The sequence below is a fragment of the Acanthopagrus latus genome, chromosome 23 (assembly GCF_904848185.1).
Source record: "Acanthopagrus latus isolate v.2019 chromosome 23, fAcaLat1.1, whole genome shotgun sequence".
Classification (NCBI taxonomy): Eukaryota; Metazoa; Chordata; class Actinopteri; order Spariformes; family Sparidae; genus Acanthopagrus; species Acanthopagrus latus.
Genome location: NC_051061.1, coordinates 8,363,986 through 8,388,573, shown reverse-complemented (window position 1 = coordinate 8,388,573; position 24,588 = coordinate 8,363,986). Strand labels below are relative to the sequence as shown.

The 24,588-nt window shown below is 42.7% G+C and overlaps 1 protein-coding gene across 2 annotated transcripts in view; it reads left to right on the top strand.

Annotated features, from left to right (window-relative positions):
- The first annotated feature begins 23,570 nt into the window (after window positions 1-23,570).
- The window catches only part of LOC119014168 (protein kinase C beta type-like), a 111,608-nt gene continuing 110,590 nt past the window's right edge, over window positions 23,571-24,588 (top strand). Inside the window, exon 1 of one of the 2 annotated variants that reach the window (XM_037089124.1) lies at window positions 23,571-23,706. The gene's annotated coding sequence lies outside the window, so the exon portion shown is untranslated. The remainder of the gene's footprint in view (window positions 23,707-24,588) is intronic. The other variant, XM_037089123.1, reaches the window with a different exon arrangement.

Here is a 24,588-nt window from a genome sequence, read left to right as displayed (position 1 = left end):
TCACTTGTTTCACATTAAGTCAGCTCGTGACGCAAGACTCACTTCAGAGGAATCTGAAAATGAAGTTAATCCTGATCTGATTTAATGTAAATTAAGTCTGAGCACCAGTCTTTTCCAGATTTGTTGTGGCTTGCAGCGTGAGACGGTGGCTGTGTGCATATGGTCGTGAATAACTTGATCTGTGTTTTTGTGCTAAGCGATTCATGTATTTGGCAAGCGGATGCACAGTGAGCAGCGCAACGTACGTTACCTGACAGTACAAGATCATTCGCAATATCTCTGCACATGAAATTGTCACCAGCCCTTGCCAAAAAGCTATCTTTGGCAATATGATGGTATCTTTTTTTTTTAACAACTGCAGCATCGATCTTTCCAAGTGCAGCTCTTGCAAGAGAGACGGAAATGAAAGTTATGTGCAGCCTGCTGTTGGCAAATGTGGGCCAAGCTTCACAAGTAAGAACAAACATGGCTTCAGAGAGAGAGATTAACTAAGACCCAGGTGGTCAGGTTTCAAAACACTGAGTCTGGTTAAACAGAAAGTTAAGGAAACACTCATGTCAGCTGGGACTGCTTAAAGAGGCATGCAGGCAGGCAGATGATACCTAAGATAAGCTACGTGATGTCATGGTGTATGTATCATGGTTAGGTTATTTAATGTCAACTCGTCTGACTCAACTGGTTCTCAGATGAGACTTCTGGTTCCATTAAGACCACTCTGGAGGACCAAGATAAGACTCATGGACTTTGAATCAGTCATGACTCCTTCATTTTCTGTTTCAGTTGACTGATAAGATGTGGTCGCTCCTCCCTCGCGAAGGCCCGGTGGGAAAAAAAAGGCCTATAACCCATTTTGTGTCCCCATCCACGTGAGTTAGTTACTTCATCAAATAACCAACGTAAATCAAATATACTCTATATAATCTGTAAAATCATCACATATATCTATCATAATGCAGCAACCAGACGCCAAAAGGTACACATGCATCCAAGAGGAAGCTATGAAATGGCTGAGCCAATGGTTTCAGTGTTTCATTTGCTGGCTACAATCGACAAATCCTCATTTTATAGGTAGGAATTTTGCTTTAAAGCATGAAAATGTACTGAAATTGGCAACATATTGTGACTAAGTAACACTTCTGACATTAAATTAGCATGCTAATTAGCCAGTCCTCACCCAATTTGTACCTCTGGAGTCAGGTAGTAAACAACACCGGCACTCCCGGCTCCTGGCTGCAGCCATAGACGGCTAACATGACCGCTGGGTACGTGGTTAACTTAGCCTGCTAGCTAACTGCAGCTAGAGTTAGCAGCAGTTAGCAGTTACTTTTGTGATACCGTTTTTATACACCTCGCAGTCTGTTTACATGGTTTTGGGTGTACTTCCGTACGTGTGGGAAAAAGAGCTGTGCTAAAGCTTTAGCTGTGTGAAAATAAATGGCCTCATGTGATGTCACTCGAGTCACTGTCTGTTGAGACTCAAGCTTGAAAATGAAAGTCACTTCAATAAAACCTGGGCGTGTGACATTAGAAAGACGTAAGCGCACCAGATCTCTGCAGCCTGCTCTTCATCTCTGCGTTAGCTGCTGTTAGCATAAGACACATCCTTGACCAAACTGACTGTGGTTGAGTTGCATTGCGGGTAATAAAAGAAGATATTTCTGATGCTGCTGATTCCTCTGCTTTCTTAGGTTTTAGGTTGATAAAAGTTATTAACGTTTAAATAAAGGTTTCAATTGTTGCAGGAATACACTGTAAATGGGTGGAGTACTTGTTAATAGGTGCTGGTGAATTCACACAGAGATCAAATTCTCAGTGCGGAAAAAACTTTATTGTTTCCTTTGTGGCTTCAGTATTTATACACTCAGACTTGTGTAAATGGTGTTTAAGGTAATCTGCACTTGGTTTTCTGATAAATGGTATCCGTGTGTATTTTATGGGGCATGTCTGAGCAAAATCTCTGCACCTAATGTGATGAAAGATGCAAGGTGTGGGCATGCAGAAGGCCCACAGTGCAGGGAGTTGTGATTGAAGATAGGAGGCAGACAGACATGGAGGGGGTGGAGGACTGCTCTCCGGTCAGCTCTGCCCCGTGTTGTTCGGGTAGGAACAGGTTAAAGGATTGAGCTTAATCAGAAACACACGCGAGCTGTAACGCTGGATGTCTGCCACAGCCGGTCCTCTGCGTGTGTTGCATGTGTCTTTCCTACATGCAATGCACTGCAGATGAGTTACAAATGAACTTTAACCCAATAGTGTGTAACGCAGTTTGGTGCCACTGCCACTGCGTGCACGTGTGGGTCTTGCGTGTTGATCACTATGCACCCAGAGTTTATGGTCCTCCGTGTGCATGCTCATGAGTTTCATTTCTGTGAAACAGGGAGGGAGACCAGAGATTGAAACACAGCCTGGCTGTGGTGTGTCTATTTGCAGATCTTCGCAGACTGTCCAGGGTGACGTGTCATTGCAGTTTTGCAGGAGTGAGCCGATGCGTTTGTGCGTCTTGCGTGCACGTCTTGCGTGCACGTCTTTGTGTTTATTTGTATGTGTGCGCAGTGCTTCATGAGTTTCATTTCGGTGGAACAGGCAGAGGAGCTGGAGGCCTGGGACACCGGGCGCTGGACAGAGCGCGCGTTGTTTGTGATCGCTGGTCGTGTGGAGGACGTGTTTGCATGAATGCAGCGTGTCATTGTGTTATTTCTTTTTGTTTTGGTGGTTCATTTGACTGGGACGACACACGTAGGCATTGTTAACAATGAAATCAAATGCAGTCATACAGGACTTCTTGCCGATAACTGTATCCTTGTCCCGGGTTTGCAACCAGGGACTGCAACACAGAGTAACGACTGAAAATAATGATGAAAACTGCAAAGAAAATTAAGATATATAGACGACAACATAGATGAATGGTATAAAAACACTGTTGCACTTTTGACTGGGAGCAGTTTGTGTTGAAAAGAGGCATTCGCCGCTGCAGCCGTACTGGAATTTGGAAGCCAGAGTCATTGTTTGTCTGTTGGCTTTTGAATTGGAGCATTCAGGGTCAGAGGGTCCGTCAACGGATGAAAAATGCAGAGCTGGCCAAAACTATTTTTGGTTGTTTTCTTGGAGCTCTCTTTATCAAACCACGTGAGCTCCACCAGAGTCTGTCTGCGCTTTTAATTGCTGCGCATTTGGTAGAACGGCCCGGGACATGACAAAACAACGCAAACGTGCCAGCGCACATCTGGAGGTTTCTGCAGAAGCTTTGACACACTTTTGTTTTTTCACTTTTAACTTCGTGGATCTGCACAGTTTCTTGGAACTGTAAGTGTTTTTCAATCTGCACACTGTCTAACTGCAGAGGAGCAGAGAGCGTTTCATACAGGTCCAACCGTCACGCCACACAGGCAGACAGCGGCAGATGAATGGGAGCTGTGTCTGCCGTGGTTGGGCGTGTCTCCCCCGCTTGGCATTGTGTCTGGTAAACTGAGACGCTCTCATCCCTGAGGTGCTCTGGTCAAGGCGGCTCCCTTTCCTGACTCACTCCACCGGTCCTCAAAGGAAAACACCTGTTTAACGTCCTAGTGTTCAAAATCAGGAAACATCACGTTGTTTCAAGACACAAGCTCCGTTTGTTCGTCTCTCCGTTGTCTATGATAACATTTGCACAATTACCGACAGTGACTTAAAATCAGTCGCTGATGGGAAACAAGTGTGCTATCTTTTCCTCACATTTTTCCACTCAACGTCCTCCATTGTTGTATTGTTGTTGGGTTTTTTTAAATCTTTCTACACTGTTTGAATGAGCTTTTTGTCATTGTCATTGTTATTCTAATCTAGATTTATTATTGCAGATAGTCACTGGTATTCCAGTAAGGCCGCCCCAGCCCCCACGTGCGGTCATCAGGAGTTGCTCCATAGTATAATGTTCTGTGCTTTCAATATGATATGTATGTACTTTCAGTTTGCTCCATATTTTCACTTTTATGCCCTTTATAGGTAGTGATAAGTATTCCCTGCGCTCCACTGCTGAGTGCTGACAGTGATAAGGCATGAATAGGAGCCGCGGTTAAAAGATAGCGGTAATCTTCCAGTTAACACTAGAGAGCACAGTATTTACTTCAGGCCTGCTGTGAGCCCTTTCGTTTCGCGTGTTACTGCAGTGTGTCCTGGTGTGCCTCGGCTCAAGTAAATCAACCACACAAATCACCATGAGAAGGGCTGTATAACTTTTATTGCAGTTGTTTTGTTTTTTTGTACGGGTCCAGTTTCGTTTTGAGCAACTCGGTTTATGATGAGCGTCACGAGAAGGCATAAACCAAAGGTAACTAAAGGTAGGCAGAGGGAGAAAATGAAAGCACAAAAAACAAAAGACATTTAATGAATAGAAGAATAAGTGAACGCAATAAAGGTACAAAAATTACAAAAGAATGTCAACAGATTGTAAAGAAATAACAGTTCTGACCTTGTCCAGAGAGTTAGCATGCTAACCAGCTAACATTAACAGGTGGCCAATTCTTACATAGTGCATCTCTTAAAGGGCAAGTTCACCCAAAAAAAGATAATTCAGTTATTATCTACTCATCTCCGTGCTGATTGGAAGGTCAGGGGACTAAAGATGGATTGTTTGTGAACAAATCAGTTTGAGTCTTTAAGGTGAACGAACTGACCTGATTCCACATTTCACTTCCTCTCGTTCTCACAGACTAGCCGCTGTGTTGTTCACTGGTTAGTTATCAGAGTGGTGAAGAGGACTGAGAGCCAGCCAATCGTATGCTGAGTTTAGGACACTGTTGTCAAGTTTTAGCCAATGAGAAACAGGAAAGCATAGCAACTGTTTCCACTGTCGTGTTGTCTAATAGTAGATATAATCATGAAGTTGCAGCTATGTATTTGCCTTGAACTACAGCGTTATGTTGACCGTTAGCACGATCATTTGAGAACGAGGAGCTGAGAAACGCGACTGAACGAACGCTGAGCGAACGAACGATATGAACGTTTTTTCCTGCCAAACTGACTGACGGGAACTGAATCTCGACATCGAACGAGGAAATCCACCTCTGCGGGGGGCATTTCAGGAGCTTCACAGCAAAACAGCCCCACAGCATGTAAGAGGACGAGAGGAAGGGGACGTGTTTTAAAACGTACTAAGAACAACTGGAAAAAAAAGAACTAAAATGACTTCATACAGCTTACCCAGCATAATCCAAGTCTCAGGAAGCCCCAGCATCCAAAACTGATGTGGAAAGACATTACTTAGACCTTTTTTAAAGCCAAACTTCACTGTAGCTGCTAGGTTGAAAATCTAAGTGTGCACAAATGTGGGTGCACATGCTCCACTTGGACGAGCAGTACAGAGCCCTTTTATAATTTTCTTTTTCATTTTTTTTTTTTTTTTTTTACATTTTAAAACAAGTCCCCATGCATTCCAGTTGTTTAAGAGAATGCTGCAATGCTGTGAAGCCCCTGAAATGTTTTGTGGACTACGAAACTTCACCATCAGCATCGGGGTAGCAGCAGTTGAATATGATGTGGAATTCTGGGAGATTACAGTGTTTAGCTGTTCTTACCATTTCCATTTAGGGCATTTAGCAGATGCTTTTTTTTTCTTACTGTTGAAAATGATACTTTTGATGCGATTGTTATCTTCATTTCTAAAGCTATATGTCAACAGGCACTCATAAAACAGTTGATGATTCATCAGATTGCCATTTACCTGAAGCCTCTTTGGCAAGCCGAGCCAAATCCTGTTTACTGTCAAAATGAGCCAAATGGTACTGTGACTGTGGCGGGTTCTTTTATCTCCTGTCTGAATGACATTATATTGCGAGTGTCATTTGGGGGGAAATGCCTTTTTGTCAGCACCTGACTACAATCCAAACCCAGTAACTTGATCCAGTAGTTCCTGCCTTCATCTGTCAAAACAGGATCGCGTCTTGGTGAAAGTGGAAGTGGAGCTGCAGTGAAATGAGAAGCTGCGTTTCAGTAAATCATCGCTGGTTATAGTAAGGAGGTTGTAAAACAGCACCGGGACATGTGTTACTTTCTAATTCACAGGGCAGGAAACACAGACGATTAGACTCCCATTATCTGGTGTGCGATCTAGATGATGCGGTGAAATAATAAGTGACCTATGCACCAAAGGTGATTCAGCAGAATGTGAAAGTAGAAAAAGGTCTTACATGAAGTCCTGATAGTTACAAGAAGCACTGCAGCACCGATAAAGTCCCTGACGCCTCGATAGTTTCCAGTGATGCCTGATGTTAAATGTCATCAGGGCGCAGCAATGCTAACAATGTTAAAGGTGTAGTATGTGGTTTTATTTGGAGAAGGAACTCGGAAATATTCATTCGGTCCCTAGAGAACTGTTTGAAGCTAGAGAGGTGGCAGGGTCTGCCATATATAAACAAAAGTTAAACTGCATGAAACTGTGTTTTACTTTAAGGTCAGCTTGTTCATCCAGTCCTGAAAATAACTTGTTTATCTTTTTTTTCTAGGCATAACAAATCAATCATAAGCTCTTTCTCCTCTGATTAAAATGTCCTCCCCATGACTACATAGTGCACCTTGAACAGGAAAACTTTCTCTCTTCCCTTTTGAAGAAAAGGTACCTCCTGTATTTGCACACAGACAAAGTTTGCAAATATTAGCCTTAAAAGAAAAACCCCTCAAAATCTTAATATAGTAGTTGTCCCTGTGCCCACATTCGTTCATCCTGCTCGTCATCCCTCTGTCATATTTGAGGAACTGAGGAGTGTTTGTCTCCTCCGGCCTCTGGTAGAACAATGCCACGTTATTGTTTGCTCCACTGAGGAAAAGTGGGCAGCGGAAACATCTCTGGAATCGATTATTCATTATCCCCCACAAGGGCACGTCATCCTTTAGCGTGAATCAACGCAAGCGTTGTAAAAAAAAAAATATATATATATATATATATATAAAAACCAGAGTTGTTAAGAAACGATGCCCATTCAGCGAGTCAGACAGCTTACAGTAATGCACCCGCTGCAAGTGAATCAACAGGTTTACATGAAAAAGCCAGAGTGGCTCCGAGGAACCAGACCGGGCAGCCATACTGGTAAAGCTCTAAAGGGCATTTGAGCTTCCCTGCTGCTGCGTGAGCTTCAGGCACATTATCCTTGGCACCATACGATGAGGAAGTCAGCCCTCTGTTTCCCATAACCAGCGGTGGGAGGAGTATTCCAATCCTCACATAATGTGGTATCAACATATTACTGTATTATGAGGAAAGGTCCTACATTTGAGCTGTGACTGAAGGGAAAGTACAGACGTTTTATCCGCAAGTATACTTAATGTATGAAAGCAGAAGTGCACTAGACGTTCTGCTGCGACTGATTTATTTTCACATGTATGACATCAGGCCTCTTGTAAAGGGACCTCGAGATAAATCTGCGGATCGTGAGATTATCATTGGGGCCGGAAAAGAAGAGAAAACTTATTCTGCCGAACGATATGTATCTAGAAATATATCGCCTTCTCTATAATCTTGTGCTTTTATCTCCTTGAGCTTCAAACTATTCTGATGTGAGGAGTTTCAGGGGGAAAAACCTGTCTTTGGTGGAACTGCTAACAACTCATAAACAGCTAAAACATGACGAGAAACCTCAAAATAGTGCTTTCCAGTAACACCATATTATATCTAAGAATGCTTAATATTTACCAGCCTCGTCCTAGGTTCAGTGTGATACAATATAGTCCAACCTTTCGCTCTTTAATGAAGTGGTATAGAAAGTACCATAAAGTAGACATTCTCAAATAAAAAGTGTAGTTAAAGGGGCGCTATGTAGTTTTGGAAAAGAAATTCAAACTCTGAAAGGTCACATTTACAATATTGATATGATAACAATACAAACGTGATGAATCTCTTCAAAAAGCTGTCCGCAGAGGGAAATACGGCCCCCAGAATGCCGTCTGACGCTAGATAGGTGGCTACTTATAAGGGTCCCTGCAAATATAAACGAAGTAAAGAGAAGTATGGAAGTGGTGGTTTATTCACACACTAAAATCTATTTAATTTTTGGATTAAAATGTCTTCCTTAAAAAGCTACATAGTGCACCTTTGAGATACTCTCCGCCGCTGCCTGGCACACAAGAAAGTTGAGGGGACACAATCGGCAGCGTTAGCTCGTCAGCTATCTGCTTTCACTTTCGGCTGGCTTTGGCAGGAACTCTATCTCTGTCTTTATCTGGACAACTTAACAATAGTTGCTCATCATGCTGAAAGTGAAAAATGGAATGCTGGGCATTCCGACTCTCTGCTGAAGGTCACTGCAGTGTTGCTCCTGACAAATAAAAACGTTCAGAGTTAGTGTCCCCACGTGAGGCCCGTCGCCCCTGGGAGCTCCTGAACTATCCATTCTGGATTAACTTAACCCCACCTCGACAAGAAAGCTCTGATTACCTGGCATTCAGACCGAAGCGTCTGTGGTTGATTGAGAGCCTGCTGCTTCATGCACTGAGGAGGAAATTAAATGTGTTGCGGGAAGTGCAGTCTGATACATGGATCTTATCATTTTCATGCCAAAACATGACACAGCGGTTTGTAATTCCATGGAGAAAAAAAAACAAAACGTTTTGCAACTCTGGAAGCAGTCACAGTGACAATCATTTGATCCTCTCGATCTTTGTCTGCACATTATTCCATTTGGCTTCCTGGGTGGTTCAGTGTATTCGAGGAGAAAACTCTGGGCAGTCCCTGTTAGCCGATTAAGTTCTCTGCTGTACTATTCCTGTACTTCACTCTCGGGTCAGTGACCTGTCCCCTTGGTCCAGTCCTGACATTTGACAGCATGTCCAAGACTCTCCAGCCCTTTCATTTCAGCCCAGTCAGTTCCCAATAAAAAAGAACACATCTGGTTCTTTGCGTTATTTTTTTGGAGGCCATTCCAGAAAACCCTGCCTTACCTTGGTCAGCATCTGACATAAAAAAAAAAAAAATTCCCACGTTACACAACAATTCATTGCTAAATTTTGTCATGTTTTTTTTGTTATAAGGAAGCAGCCATTATTTGTCATCTCTACTGGAATTAATCCAGTGTTCAGCACCCAGTCATGTTTTGTTTATTTTAACCAAACTGTTTCCACTTCTTGTCTTCAGCAGTGATAAATCATGTGCTTATGTCTGATTACGACCCCTGATGTCAGCGCTCCAGTTCGTGTGGTGTATCTGTGCTATCAGCTGCTACCAAGTGTTGGTTCTGCCGGCCTCGCCGGTTGGCAGCGCTGCTGTGTTTGTTCCAACTTTGGCCCTCTGCCCCTGCCTCCGCAAACCAAACAGCCTCGCCACAGGACAATCCCAGGAGATGTTTCAGCGAGGATAGTATGCAAAGAAAACTTCCTCTCAGCAGAACAAATACAGGATTCCCATGCTGCTAAGTGGCCCTTTAACAGAATGTGATTTATGATTTTGGGCTATATGATCTGACTCAGCCTGAAGTCTGACCAGATTCACATTTGGTATATAATGAGTGTTCTTTCCAAAACTAAACTCACCTTAAAGGTACAGTTTGTAAGAGCAAATGTCATTGTTTTGTTCCAAAGCTACATTACAAAGACAAAAAAAAAAAAAAGAGTTGTCAGAACAAAACTGAAAATCAAACTTGCGGGCAGATCCCAGGATTAAAGTGCTTCTCTTTTCTTGAGTACTACTGAGTTGCAGTTTCCTGCTCTCCCTCCTCTTCCTAGGATAAGGGGTGACAGTTTGAGGAGTGAAGCGTGTGGGGGAGGGGGCTGGGTAAATGTTCGGAGGAGTGCAGAACATGTTGTTGTCAACAGCAACAGTTGACCTGAGTTGACAAACACGTTGTCACTGGACATATGAGGGACAGGCGGTTATCATATCGTGACACACACAAACACACACACGCACACTCACTGTTTGTTTACAGTGCCGCAGGTAAAAACAAATCTGCAGACAATCAGGGCATGCAAACACACACATACAATCACAGAGTTGTCTTTTGTTTTGTTTTTACCACAGAAGAAGTTTGGGTGATCATGCTCTCTGTTGGTCTTTGTGTGTGTGACTAGCTTCTTTATTTACGTGCATGCAGCAGTCACAGAGTTGTAGGAATGTTCTGTTTTCTGGGAACACGAAACTGAAACTAGCCTGCTGCCCCGTCGATCCTATCGCTGGCTGTCAGCTAATGCTTTGAAATTCCTGATTGGCTAAGCTCTCCTCATGCTGCCTTTCGGGCCAGTCGGAAAAAAATACATTTAAAATCAGGCACTTTTAGACCTTTACTCAAGCACAGTTTCTGTGGGGGATTTTCACTATTATCAAAGTAATGACACTGTAAAACAATCAATGTCTTCTTTCTGTGGTCGTGAACCTGCGAGCCAGAGGTTTTTCACAAAATGAAAAACAAGCATATGACATAAGGACGCAACACTTCCATAAATGGAAATGTTTTCAGGCAGGTTTCTTTTGAAAAAGAGCAAAACATTTCCTCCCTGGAATGCTGAGGAATACTGAGGTATTCTTTTGAGATCTGTCGCGTCATAAAAATTCAAGTAGCATTTCAGTTTCCTTGGAAAAGTTTTCTTGAAACTGACACTGAGCAGGAAACAGTTATCTGATTGAGCAATGTGCCTCATGCTGGCATGGGCCCGTCATTGTTTTCACAAAATAAGGATTATCATTCAGTCTCTGTGAAGAAGACGGCTGCCATCTCTCTTCTCTTCTGCCGTAGGCGCCTCTGAACATTTGTGGGTAAATAAAGTAGCCCGTCTGGTTCCGACATCAGCTGAAATTTCAACTCACACTACACACACACACACACCTTCCTGTACATCTTTTAATATATCTGCCTCAGCTGGGGAAAGAGAAAGCAAAAGAGACGGTCAAATATTATGTTGATTACGAGGTCAGTATTTATATGGAAACATCTGGTATATTTGATACGTGGCTCAGGGCGCTCCCTTCCTCAAGAATATAAACATCTCTAAGTCGGGATCTACATTCAGTATCAACATTGGCCTTGTTGACCTCACTGCAAAGTCACAACAGTGATGTGAGCATTGTGATTTCACCCCTTCACCTTCTGTATCACCTTGTTTGAAGATAGATATGATAATCTTGCTGGATAAGTCACTGTGTATTGTTAACATACCAGCACGCAGGCTTTTTATGGACTCTCCCTCTCTCAGGTTTTACGTATGGAATTCTTCCATGGATTATCAAGTGCATCCAGGCCAAGCAAGTAAAGGAAACTGGGCAACAGTTCTCCTGCTGACCTCAGATTCAGTGAATTCAGTTGACCCACTATGACTGGTATGTGCCATGATTCATGTTGGGTAAGAAAGAAACAAAAAAGGGAAAGAAAGGCAACATTTTAGCTCCGGACCTCAGTGTGTTTTCAGGTCGTAGCCTCTTTTTCACAATTTTCCCCCGAATAACTTCAGGCTATCAGATGTCAACATATGTTTCCTCACACACATCCAGCTCCTGTTTTTGCGATCGTATGAACAGGGCTTGGTGTAACAATTTGGATCACTTTTTTCTCGGCCATATGGGAAAAAGGATTGTAACTCCACATACATAACATATAGCACTGTATGTGTTCTGGAGTTCAACTGCAGGCAGTAACAACGTCATGTTTTCTAAATTTGAGGAGTTACTTTTGACTGAAACTGCATTTTTTGGACTGGCAGTGCAGTACTTCTACTAAACCACCACTACTATCGGTACTGTTACTTCTGACATTCCATAATGCTAATACTGCTATTGTCACTTTATCACTACGAGCCTACTCCAAGTGTTACACAGTGTTCGACACAGGCTATCTCAGGGACATGGGTAGAAAAAATAAAATGGGGCAGCAGCGGTGAGAGGTGGAGTACTGGTGGTGCAAGATGGTGAAAGAGCTCCACAATAAACTTTCATTGTGTGACTCAGATAAAAAGTATAACTACTACACCTCTACAGTACTTAAGCAGTTAGATGCAGGTAGAAACCAACTAATATTCTAGCACATAAGGAGGTCTAAATGGCATTTTCTCAACTGGAGGAGGCACCCTTGGGCCCTGCACCACATTTTTCTTGCACATACGCCCACTGAAGGTGGTGTTCATCATGTTGATCGCAGAAAGTTTGCTGCGGTGACAAGGTTTTCCTGTCAACTAATAAGCCGATAACACCAGTATTACTGATTCCCCCTTTTTATAAGAAAGGGCACTCAGGCTGGTGTCAGAGGAAATGCAATGTGGTTGTTGGTGAGCAATTACTGCTATCGGTCATCAAGGTGGAACAAGAAGAGGGTTTTCTCTGTGAGGTAACCAACTCTTGTTCCTTCATTATTGTTATCAGGTTCCCTACGGGAAATAGGTTTGAATCCGAACCATTGCCATACAGGCGGTTTTGCTTCTCCCCTTTGACAACAAATCCTCCTCTGTCCTGTTGTGGGTAAAAATCTCATTACGTGCAGTGAAAATGGACTCCTGCTACCCTGGTGCTGTAGGGAGCAGACACTTATAGTTTATGATCATGGCGTCCATCGTCAGACCAGATATTGTTTTTGTTTTTTTTAAGAAAGCAGAACTACAGCGAAGAAGGCGGGCGAGTAACGTAAATGTGTATGCCCGAGCACTGCAGTGTGTATCACCTGCAACATTGACTACCATCGCAAGCGTAATAGGGAGCATCCAAGAGGCCACTTTGCAGCATTATTATGCAGCAACAGTATTTTCAATCATGGTGGGCACCCGTCTTTGTTAAAATAGCCATTAAAGGTGAAATTTGTAGATTATGGCGAATCATAGGTAATAGGTAAAACATTAAACCTTTGGGGAATGTGTGCATGTAAGTGCACCGAGGGATTATTAATACTACAGCGTATATTATTCCTATGACTTCCTATCAGTTGCTGCCTGTATTATTAGACTAAACTACTTACTACCAGTGCTGATGACATAATGACTGTACTAATCTGATAACAGCTGCTCTATCTGCCCATGCATTGATATCTTGGCTCCACCTCTGCTCATAACTAACAAAATGAATGACTTACAGGAACACACAAACAGTTTTTAATCTTTCCACTAAAGACGGTCTCAGTCATAACTTAACCTTCAGTATACACACACAAATATACACAAGTACACCTGCACACATTTAGACACACGCCAACACACCACAGCTCTGTGGTCGTCCCTCTTTCACACACTCACTCAGTTTTATGAAGTCATGTGACCTTCAGTCAGCCTAGTGGTATCTGACACTTTTTTTTTTTTTCAACATTTGGTTGCACACACTCTATTCTGGGCACACAATTTCGAAACTGTTCATCATTTACCGACAAGGAACCAACACACATAATTTAAAGATCAACCTTTGTACCAGAACACTGACAATATATGTCTGCCAGTAGTAACACTTTGTTACTCACTCACCACATGTCCTAGAAAACACTGGGTGGCATTACCGTATCTAGCAATAGAGTCCTTTAAGTATTTTCTGTTTATTCATTTAGAAGAAACCTACATTCACAGAGGGCATTTTTTAATTGGATTGGATTGTGCTGCCTCAGATCATCAACATATATCTTATGTCCTCTCTTTCAATGCACCTAAAGAATCTTTTGATCTCCTGATCCATCCTGGTCTTCTATGGACATCCATCATTTTTTGCGTTCAGATAGGGACACCTGATCATGTGGCTGGTGGCCAGAAATTTTCCACCTCCGGGAGGAGAACCATTCTCCTGTGGACCAGACGAATGGAGAGTAAGATGGAAGGAAAAGTGACACCATCCTGGTGTGAGCTGAGAAACCAGTCTTTCAGCCATTCAAGCAATCTGTCTTTGTACAGTGCTAATTCACAACAACAGCTATCTCATGACACTTTCCACTTGGAGCAGGTCAAGACCAAGACCTGTGAGCAGGTGTCAGAAGGCAAGAAAGAACTGCCTTATAACAGGCAGAAACCTTGAGCAGAGCCGGGTGGGCTGCCATGTGACGACACCGGTTGGATTTGTGCTGTCTTGGTTCTTGTCAACCTCGTTCCTCACTGTATGTCTATTTCCGTGGAGAAAACTGACAGTGTTAACCAGAGTGGAATTCCTTGTATGTGTACATGCACTTTGCCAACATTACTGATCCTGATTGTGCTTCAACTACCTCATTTCATCTTCCTCTTCCATTAAAGAATGCAAATAGGTGTTCACTTATGCATTTAGGTATGTCATTTTGCTTTTTGTTTCATTTCACTTGTGGATGTAGCAGCATGGAGCAAATGACATTCTTATTTACATTAATTTGATGTGTTTTGAAATACACCATGACCATTACCATGATTTGATTGAATATCATTCCTGGCCTCCATGATTCAAGTAATTTTTTACTGTAGTCATTTTTTTACACATTCATAACAAGTTTTACCGCAAGTGCGCCTGCAAAGTCTGTGATTCTGCAAGAGCGATGAAGTCCAGTGAAGTGGTACAGCATTGCCTTGACTGGGTTTCTCAACTACAGCAATTATTACAGGAAAATATATAACAAAGGTCTACTAATCTGCAATGACAAGTTATCAGCTGTAAAGAGAAAGTGAACACCAATTTTCAATTCAAAACAAAGCAGCATTTCACAATAACCCAGAGGGGCCGTGTCAGCCTATTAAAAGAAACACACATGTACGGCTGCATGTACGCACTTGAATCGTTGGGGGGTTTTTGGCTATGGTGCATCTCATCATTACAGACTGTGGGGAGGATCTATTTTAATAACAGTATCAGACCTGACACCCACTTCAGGTTCTATTATGTAGGCCCCACTCAATGTCATGCGCAAAAATCAGTGTCTTCACACAAAAGGATGATTGATGCTCCTGGAATTGTACCGCCTTTCACTTTCAAAGAAATGAAATAATGAAATGAAAGTGATGTCAGCGTCATTAAACAGAAAAAAAAACGGAATTGTCTGTTCCTGTGACTAAAACAATGAGTCTTGTGGATTTTGCTGCCCATGTTTGTCCATATTGTAGTGTGTGTGTGTGTGTGTGTGTGTTTGCATTTGTTTGGGGTTTGAGAAGCCATAGAAAGAGGGAAACGGCACTTCTCTATAATTACTTCACACTTCAGAAGAAGAGGATCTATGTAAACCATTTACAGTAAGTACAGACAGACCCATACTTTTTTTTTTAATTTAACACTGAAATGTTACAGCAGTATAGGCTCCTTTTGGAGTTTCACTTGTGATTGAGTATCACATGTGGCACCTGAGTCAACAATACCTGCCATTTCTTTTCAAACAAGGACAGTGTGGTGAAAGAAAAGTCATGGATCATTACGTTCTGGTGGTGTGTTTGTGTGAGATTACACTCTGGATTGGCAAGTAATGTGCCGTCTGCTGTACTACTCATCACTAAGGTATGCTAGCAGGGTTGGGCTACAATAACAAAAAAGGCTAATTATGGACAGATTTATTTGTTTTTGTTTAACATTTTCTAGAAATTAGAAAGGTACTGGCCCGTGTCTGTTTGAGCTTGTTAGTATTATCCATTTTAATGCCAGGGCTGTGTAAGAATCACAGTAAAACCAGTTTCACTGCAGGAAAAGCACCTAGATGCTAGCATGCTAACCAGCTAGCCCCAGCCTGTCCCGGTTTGGACAGCAACACTCCCCTCGTCCCTGAGCTTCCTGTACGAACAGCTAGCGGCACAGCTAATGGCGCTAACTAGTGAAGGGCAGCTAAAGTTAGCATCTAGCAATGGTAACATAAAATTAATAATAAAATAAAGTAAACTAGAAAGGCACTCAGTAGAGTGTATATAGCCCAACAGTCGCCATGCATTCAATCAAACATTATTCAATACCAAACTTGATGGCCCTGTTTAAACCATCCATTAATGCCTAAAGGGGTGTATGTAATTAATAAAATTAACTAAAATGATCAGTACAATGTGAATAAATAGGTGCTTGGATTAAATGTTTATGTATTATCTTGCAGAGATACCTACCTACTGAAGTTAGCATGCTAACCAGCTAGCCCCCAGTCTGTCCTGGTCCAAAGCCCCTGTGCTAGCGGTGTGAACAGCAACACTCCCCTTGTCCCTAAGCTCCCTGTCTGAACGGTTGGCAGCACAGCTAATGGAGCTTACTAGCGAAGGGTAGCTACACATAGCATCAAGCATTAGATGGTGGTTACTCTGGGGATTTGCTGGCCCCCTGTTGGTTTGGAGAATGAATCTGACCAATGTTCAGTTCTTAAATGTTCAAATTCGATCTCACTGGATCTTGGATCGGATTTTCTTTCATCAAGTGACAAGCATTGTTCCCTGAGGAATTCAAGTGTTGAAAATCTGCAATCTCGCAATCTTAAAGAAACTGAGAAAGAAACTCCTGACTCCCCACCAAAAGTTATTGGAGTCTATTCTGGGTCGAGACGTACAGAATCCATTCAGGAGTTTTTGTGTGAGCCTGCTGACAAATCAACAAAGGGACACAGATGAAGACATTACCTCCTTGGCAGAGCCTATACTACATTTAGCTGCTTCAGTTTCCTGGCATTGTCTGAGCCATGTATAGTGTCTTGACTCATTGATAGATTCCACAGCGCTGAACCATTGGTGACATCATTAGTAATCCCCGTGTTTTTCCCACAGCGATAAGTCAAAGTGTCTGGATAACCAGCAAAATGCCTGGCATATTTAAGCAGTTCTGAATACGGATAGGAATCCCTCAAGGAATAGTTTGACATTTTGGGAAACGTATTTGTTACCTTGCTGAGAGTTTGATAAGAACAGTGACACCACTTGATTTCATGAGAGTGGAACCGATCTTCCTGTGTGACTCTTGGCAAGAAAGCAAACAAGTCCGTTTCCAAAAATGTTGAACTATTCCTTTCCTTCTTACTCTGTGTGTCTGATCTACTGAAACTAAACTTCTGCTGAAATGAAATTTAACTTTAGCCTTTCTGCTTATTGTGAGGGAAATACTGTATGTGTTGATTAATAATTTTCCAGAGAACAGTGGGCTTTCAGGAGGGGGCTTTCTTTTGCTGACAAGAAACCAGTCATGATAATAAGAGGAAGTCACAGATTGTTAGATGACGTTAAACATGAGGTCATCGCACAAAAATAAATAATGTCTGCATTTAATTGTGATGATTTTGACAAATTAAGCTAGTGTGAGTATGGAAAGTATGGTTTACAGATTCTTTCCTTCTCGTACCTTGTTCTGTGTAAAATGAGTGTAAGAATTGACCACGTATCATAAAACATGACATCAAATCAATCATTTCAGTATCAATTAGATATAAAGTAACCAGTTGTGTGATGACCCACTAGTTTTTAAGCATTGTGTATAGTTTCATTTCATGAATGGTCTGTCATCTCCGCTCTCAAAGCTGTACAAAGGCTTTTATCGTAATCAGCGTGCCGTTCGTGTGCGGCCACGCGGTAGCTGGTCAGTGTACAAAAGCTCGACCTCTGTGGAGGTGTCAGCATTGTCCTCTTCACAGGAATCAGTTACACATCATGTATTTGAGTGTTTTCGGCTTAAATATGACTTGGAGTGGTAGTGTGTTTGTGTGTGCGTGTGTGTGTTTTGCACTCTGCACTTGACTAAACAATAAAAATAAAAGAACACATGAAGCTTTTCTGTTTGCTTTAGCAAATTTCAAATGGGGAAAATATTTATGGAAATATGGAGGAATACATTGAGATAAAGGCAGTCTGGGAAATCTAAGGGAATCCTAGGTTGTGTAAGAAATGGGGAATTACACTCCGAAGAACAAAAACACTTCTGGAGTATTTTGAATGTCACAGGTTATCAGATGAGTGTCTGTGTATGGCTGGTTCCTGAAATTGCACAAATCCAATGGGAGTGGCGTCTCCTTCCTCAGAACTGAAGAGTGGGTGGAGGTGATTACATACAACCAATAATGGCAATACTTACGGGGGACGTACACTTTAAACAGACATCCAATTCCCACCTGTTTGGGTGGAGCCACTGTAAAAAGTGGCTGAGACTTCTTTTACTGGTATGGCTAAAAAGGAGCAGTCCTGCTGTTGAGGCCCAATTTAAGTAAGCCACTAACCCTGTGGGACCATGACAAAGGTCTTTATGGCTGATGTTGAGGTTCAAAGTTCTCGACCTGGCTTGTTATCAATAATGATATGGTGGAATCTATTCTTATAAATATATGTTAATCTTCACTATGTTAGTGTAACCAGTGTCCTGTGACCCAGTCTATTACAGTTTACATTATTGTGGTACCATAATATATATGACAATAGTCCTGTAACTTAAGCAATATGAAGAAATTTATGTTGAAAACATTCAAAAATTAACTTAAGTTTCAACAAAATGCGGGAAAAAAAACAAACAAACAATGTCTGATGTTATGAATTGTTGCATTGTTTTGTATTGCAGAGATACCTACTGAAGTTGGCATGCTAATCAGCTAGCCCCGGTCCAGCTCTCCTGTGTGAGGTGTAAACGCCAACACTTCCCTGGTGCTCTGAGCTCCCTGTCTGGATAGCTAGCTGCACAGCTAACTGAGCTAGCTAGAACTAGCTAAAGGCAGCAACAGTTAGCAGCAGTTAGCGGTTACCCTGGTGAAATGCTGCGCCTTGTTTTTCAGAAGTTGGCCAATTCTCACACATGGCACCTTTAAAATTCACACATTTATTGGGACAAACTGAAAGAAACAACTTCTAAACATCTGATGTGTAACATGAGCCCAAGATAGAACGATATTTGGTGGTGGAGTTTAAAATGTGCTACATTAGCATTTGACTTGATGCTCTGTGTGAGACATTGATACCTGTGTCTATTGTTTGGGTGAAAGGAATCAGTTTTTAGTTTTGAGAAACTGGGCTCTAGTTTCAGGGACGTGTTTGAACAATTAGGAGGGGAAAGGATAACCTAAAGTAACCCTTTGTGAGGCTCCAACCTCAAATGTCACAAAATATAATATGTAGCTCTGTCTCCCCCTAGCGTGGACAAAAGAATCACACACTGGTCTCAAAACCATGCGTAACAAGACTATATCTTTTCTTGACTGCTTGATTGTCTTATAAATCATTTTGTGAATGAAAACATAATCACATTAATGAAATAAAAGGTAAACCCACCCATGGGAGGTACTGTGGAAAACATGCGCTCAACAAAAGCACATTTTTATGCAGAAATCAGACTGTTTTGTTGTTGTTGTTGTTGTTTGTTTGTTTGTTTGTTTGTTTGTTTTTCCTCTCTTTTCCTTTCAAAAGCAATTATATTGCTTCGGAGGTCTAGTTTTGGAGTTGCTAGATCAAAATGTGGCGCTGACCAGGAGTCAAGGATAAGATGAGATGCGATGGGAGACGCGCGCCAGGGGAACAACGCAGAGGCCGGTGCGTGGTGAGAAGTGTCAAAGCGCACAAAGCTGAGGGGTATGAGAAACGACGAGAGGCAGCGGAGGACAGAATCACTGCACACGGGCTCACAACTATGACTTGTGGCCACTAGAGTGCACCGTTTTGTCATTTTGGATCAATCACTCTGGGCTTCAGGAGAGAGAGAGAGAGAGAGAGAGAGAGAGAGAGAGAGAGCGAGAGAGAGAGGTCATAATAAGGTGCTGTGTGGGTGTGTTTTGCCAGATGAAATATGGAGATCTCCACCAGGCTGGAGCAATAAACTATTTTCTCCCTCTCTCTCTCTCTCTCTCTCTCTCTCCCTCTCGCTCTCTCTTTATTTCTCTCCATCCACATCTCTCTGTCCACTTCTCTCTCTCCCACAAGATCCAGTCTTTTCGTGTATAAATAGCAGCACTGTACACGGCGTAATGAGTCCCCCTCACTCATTTCTTCGGTGTGGCAATTATGCATATTCTTGGGTGGGCAGAGGATTCAACTTGCTGCTGCATTCACCTGCTCAGACAGCTGCGAGAATACCTGTCCTTTGAGTTTGATGTGCAAACTCCGGAAAGACCTCCTCCATACAGGCATCTCGAGCGAACGGAGAGAGATTAGCGTAGTGACAACAGCAAGACACCACCAGTGAGCACACAAAGACCCACAGGTAGTTCTGTGCCAACGTGAAGCATTTTGGCATCATTACGGAGCTTCGCATACCTCCCACTGTGATAAAGAATCAGCATGTACCGCATCGAAATCAGCAGAAACATTTTGGTCAGTGGGATGCCAGCTAGGGATCACGCTGTTATCACTGCACAGGTCAAGCTGAGGTTGCCTGCACAGAGGGCAGCTGGATGCGAAAGGGGTCAGCCCGAAACCTCCACGCATGTTATCCACTCCCTTCGAGGCTCCTCTCCGACAGGTGAAACGAGGCAGCTTGGCACGAGTCCACATGCATCAGAGGAGAAATGTTGTTGTTTACACCCTCCCCAGGCCAACAGTGGGAGTTAGCAGCAACGAGGAGCGCAGCGCGAGGGGAATTGGCAGCTCGGATGTGGGAGAAAAAAAAAAAAAGGGAATAAAAGAATACAACAGTAAGTGTGAGATGTCCTCCGGCGAATCTTGTGCGCTTTCTAGCCTTCGCAGGTTTGCCAACTCAGGTGTGCTGAGACATCAAGGTACACGAAATTCGCAAGCAAATAGCCGATCAGTTGTTGTTGTTTTCACCTCATTTTGTCAAATCTTTTTTTGTTGTTGTTGTTCCTCAAAGCAAGAATATTAAGATTTCATTGTTTTTTGGAAAATATTGAACTCAAAATGTATTGTTTTTCCCAGAGAAGAGATTGGAGAGAGGAACAGTGTGAGTGGATGTCATCTTGTAGCCTAACCATCATTAAGGGTCACCTATTAATCTTTTTGGTTTTGTTCCTTTTGTGGTTCTTTGTGCATGTGAAAAGGTCCTTAAAGTCTTTGCCGACCAACTTCCACAGAAAACACTGCTCCTGAAGTGCCTGACATGCCTCGTCAATAACGCCGTCTTTAATTCCGTGACTTTGTGTCATCGCTGCATCACCATGTTACACATTGGCATAATTTACGCCTATATTCATGGTAGAGGTGGGGCTAACTGGAAGCTGAAATACACGACAGAGCCGATCAGAGGCACAGCGAGCAGCACTTGCTCGGGCGTGCGTGAGCTGACCAATCAGAGCAGACCTGGTATTTGGGCGGGGGACCCTTAAAGAGACAGGAGGTAAAACAGAGTGACAGCGGCAGCGATGGACAGTATGAGAAGCATTACGTGTTTTTTGAGGATTAAAGCCCGTAGTGACCCAAAATAAAATTAGTTTTCGCCTGTGTTTTTAAAGACCAACCTGAGCATGCTTTGGTCTCCCCTGTAATAGTGGAGAAGTACTTTTTAAAAACTGGTGGTACAATTAAAACTTTTTTTTGGACCCATGCCTCCATTATGTAGCAACATTTTAAGATTTTATTTCAAAACCCTCTAAAGTGGGTCCAGTTTGGAAATGACCCATCCGTCAGTATCTGAATCAGATGGATTCTGCCCTCATAAAGAAGCTGTTATGTAAGCAAAGGTCCTCATGATGACTCATGACTTCAGCAACAAGCCAAATGTGCTTAACAGTCATTTCCAGCAGTTATGTATTCATGAACTACGGCAGAAATTGTGATTTCTGTTCTTTAAAACTGTTTTGTGACGGAGGTTTTGTTTAGTTGGAATAAAATATGAACAAACTTCACTTTCTTTACCACAACAAAACACTTCACATGCAGAGGTTCCTAAACCATGTGTGTTTACTGCTGTGCTTTTCAACTCTACTCTGCAACTCTGTAACAGTGTGTGTGTGTGCGAGTATGTGTGTGCGTGTGTGTGTGTGTGTGTGTGTGTGTGTGTGTGTGTGTGTGTGTGTGTGTGTGTGTGTGTGTGCTTGGCCCTCAGGTTATTCCCTAAGATTTTAGCTGTGTGCACAGATCCGGGGCTGACCTGTTTGTGCTGCTCGGAGGGGATGAACGAGATTCCCCGGCAGCTCCTTTGACCTCGTTAGTGAGGAAGCCGTCACCCTGCGGCAATTAATCTAAACCGGGGTGCTGTAAGGAACCACGGCTGTCATTCTTGTGAGCCAATAAGTCTGAAACACAAGAGAGCGTCACACATATTACCTTGAAATGACTCACATAATGACAGATGTGTTGATGGGATGGAAGCATATTGATTACATTCATGGAGACATTGTTGTTGTTTGGGTGACCTTGCCTCACCTTGGCAGATCTTATCCAGTATTTAAATTTGAGGCACACGCTTCCTGCTGCCCCAGCGGGAACACGCGCTGCATGGAGTGATTTAAACTGCAGCCCTTTTTACATGATTACACAGACCACCGTTTTACTGGAACACCGGATCATCTGTCCCTATGCTGCTACGCCACGCTGCTGGAGGTGTCAAACAGCAACAAAAAAAACCTGCTGCACAGTAAGCACTGTCACGCAACTGCGTGCAGACACACACCAGTGCGCACAGCCGACGAGAGAGAGAGAGAGTGCGGATATGCAAATGCCGTGCGAAAGCAGAAGAATGAGCTCTCAGTGGTCTCAGATCAGTGATGTTTGAGCTGTATTTAACAACTCTGAAAAATGGGCAGTGAGGGTGAAGGGAGAGAGAGGGTGAGAGAAAAGAGGAACTCATCAAGTCATTAGAGACAAAGGTTACATAAGAGAGGTAATTGTGCTTGTAAGAGTGGTTTAGCCACATGGCTAAACATACCTGTGTGTGTGTGTGTGTGTGTGTGTGTGTGTGTGTGTGTGTGTGTGTGTGTGTGTGTGTGTCTGTGTGTGTGTGTGTGAGAGTGTGACTTACAGGTTCCTTCCACAGATGGGCTGGTGAAGGCCACAAAGAGCGCAGAGTGTGTGGGAGTAGGTAGACACAAATGTGTTTATGTGTGTTTAAGGGTTATAGCTTCAAAGCGCTGTAGTTGGGCTAATGGCTGACCGTGTGTGTGTGTGTGTGTGTGTGTGTGTGTTTAAGCAGATAGCTCAGAGATGATTATTATACAGAGGTAAAAAAAAAAAAAAAAAAAAAGTATACAAAAAAATTTTAAGAACTGAGGCAAGACAAGTGATTAAAAACTCGATACAACAATGCGCCCAAAGCGGCGAGGTTAGTGTGAGCGTGCGCCTGTGTTTGTGCGTCAGAGCACGTTCTGTGCTGTAGTCAGAGGATGACGAAGGAAACAACAGGTTTATATAACGACTCCCTCCCTTTGTGGAGGAAAAAGCGAGAAAAAAAAAAGGAGATCGGAGAAGAAAGATGCTCAGGGACAGGGAGAGAGAGACAGAGGACCAAGATGGAGCTCTGAGACAGAAAAATTAGACGGTGTCTCGAGACAAAGATGGAAATCAACAGAGGAAGAGGCGGAGAGGACAGGCGTGCATTTGATGAGAGCGAGAAATGAACAGAAAGTTAAGAGAAACTGAGAAACTGCATGTAGATCACGGACGGACACGTTTCTCTTTGTAACTGCCTGCCCAGACAACATCCTCTCGCGATTCAGTCGGTTGTTTCCTTCATTTCCCACAATGCTCTACATAGCTGCATGGAGCTCGCTGAAATAACCAAATGGAACAGAGCCATCGTTAGTGCCATTATTTACACCTGTGTTTCCGCTGCTCAGACGAGTTAAGATGTCTGCTGTTAAAGAGGTCCCTTCAGTTTACACCGGCAAACAAAGCGATGACATAATAGGCGCGCTTGTTAGCAAGTACATCACAGCTGTAAAAGATAATGCTAACTTTAGCTTCTTTTTAGCTGTGTGACGGGCTTCCCGCTGTAATGTAACTGGAAGTCAACACAAAATGGTGAGTGAGACATGCTCTGAAAGGCCCTGGCGTTTGGCAGAGGTTACGCTAACATGTTCTTGTAAGAATTCAGTGGCCGCAAGTTGTCTGAATGTGGCCAACACATGTATAGCCATGCTAGCGTCATGGCTGTGTGACTCCGTCTGTCCACTACTTTGGTTTCTTTGAATATATGTCAACATTCTCGTTAGCCGTCCCTGTAATTTGTGTTTCGCGCTAACCCTGTAAATGTTAGCATGCTAACACGTTAGACTCACGCTGTGTTCCGTTCGAAGTTATTATACGGTTTATTTAACGCCACTTGTATACTTGGAAACATATCCAAATATTCCGTTCAGAGTGAAGCCCTAAAACCCAGAAATAAGTTAGCTCTCTTGCACTTTTGCTTCCCTCGTCTCAAAGTCAGTGGGTTTTTGTTTAAATGTCTGATGTATGTTGTTAAAACAAGCCTAAGATTTGTTTTACAACATAAAACACCTCAGTAAATTCCCCTTGTTTGAACTGAGAAGCGTTTACCAGTCTTACGGTGGTTGCTAACAAGTGGCTAAATGTGACTACAGAATCTATATGTCAGCATAGCGAACATGGAGAATCATTCACTTGTCGGCCTTTATAGGTGGACTTTAGACTTTGCAACTTCTAGATTGATCAATTTTATAGTAAATGCATGTTGTGGTGACGTTTTAGTCATCCAACTGCAAAGTTGTTTGTTCTTAAAAATGGCAGTTTCATTGACATTTCAAAAATCATGTGCTGTCCGTCTGTGGGGAATATCTTGCTGAATAAAACGCGTTCATTATCATGAACTTGTGTTTGTCATAGATCTTAATTTCTGCCAAAATCCCAAAGGCTATTTGTTAATAGCCTTTGGGATGCTAACTT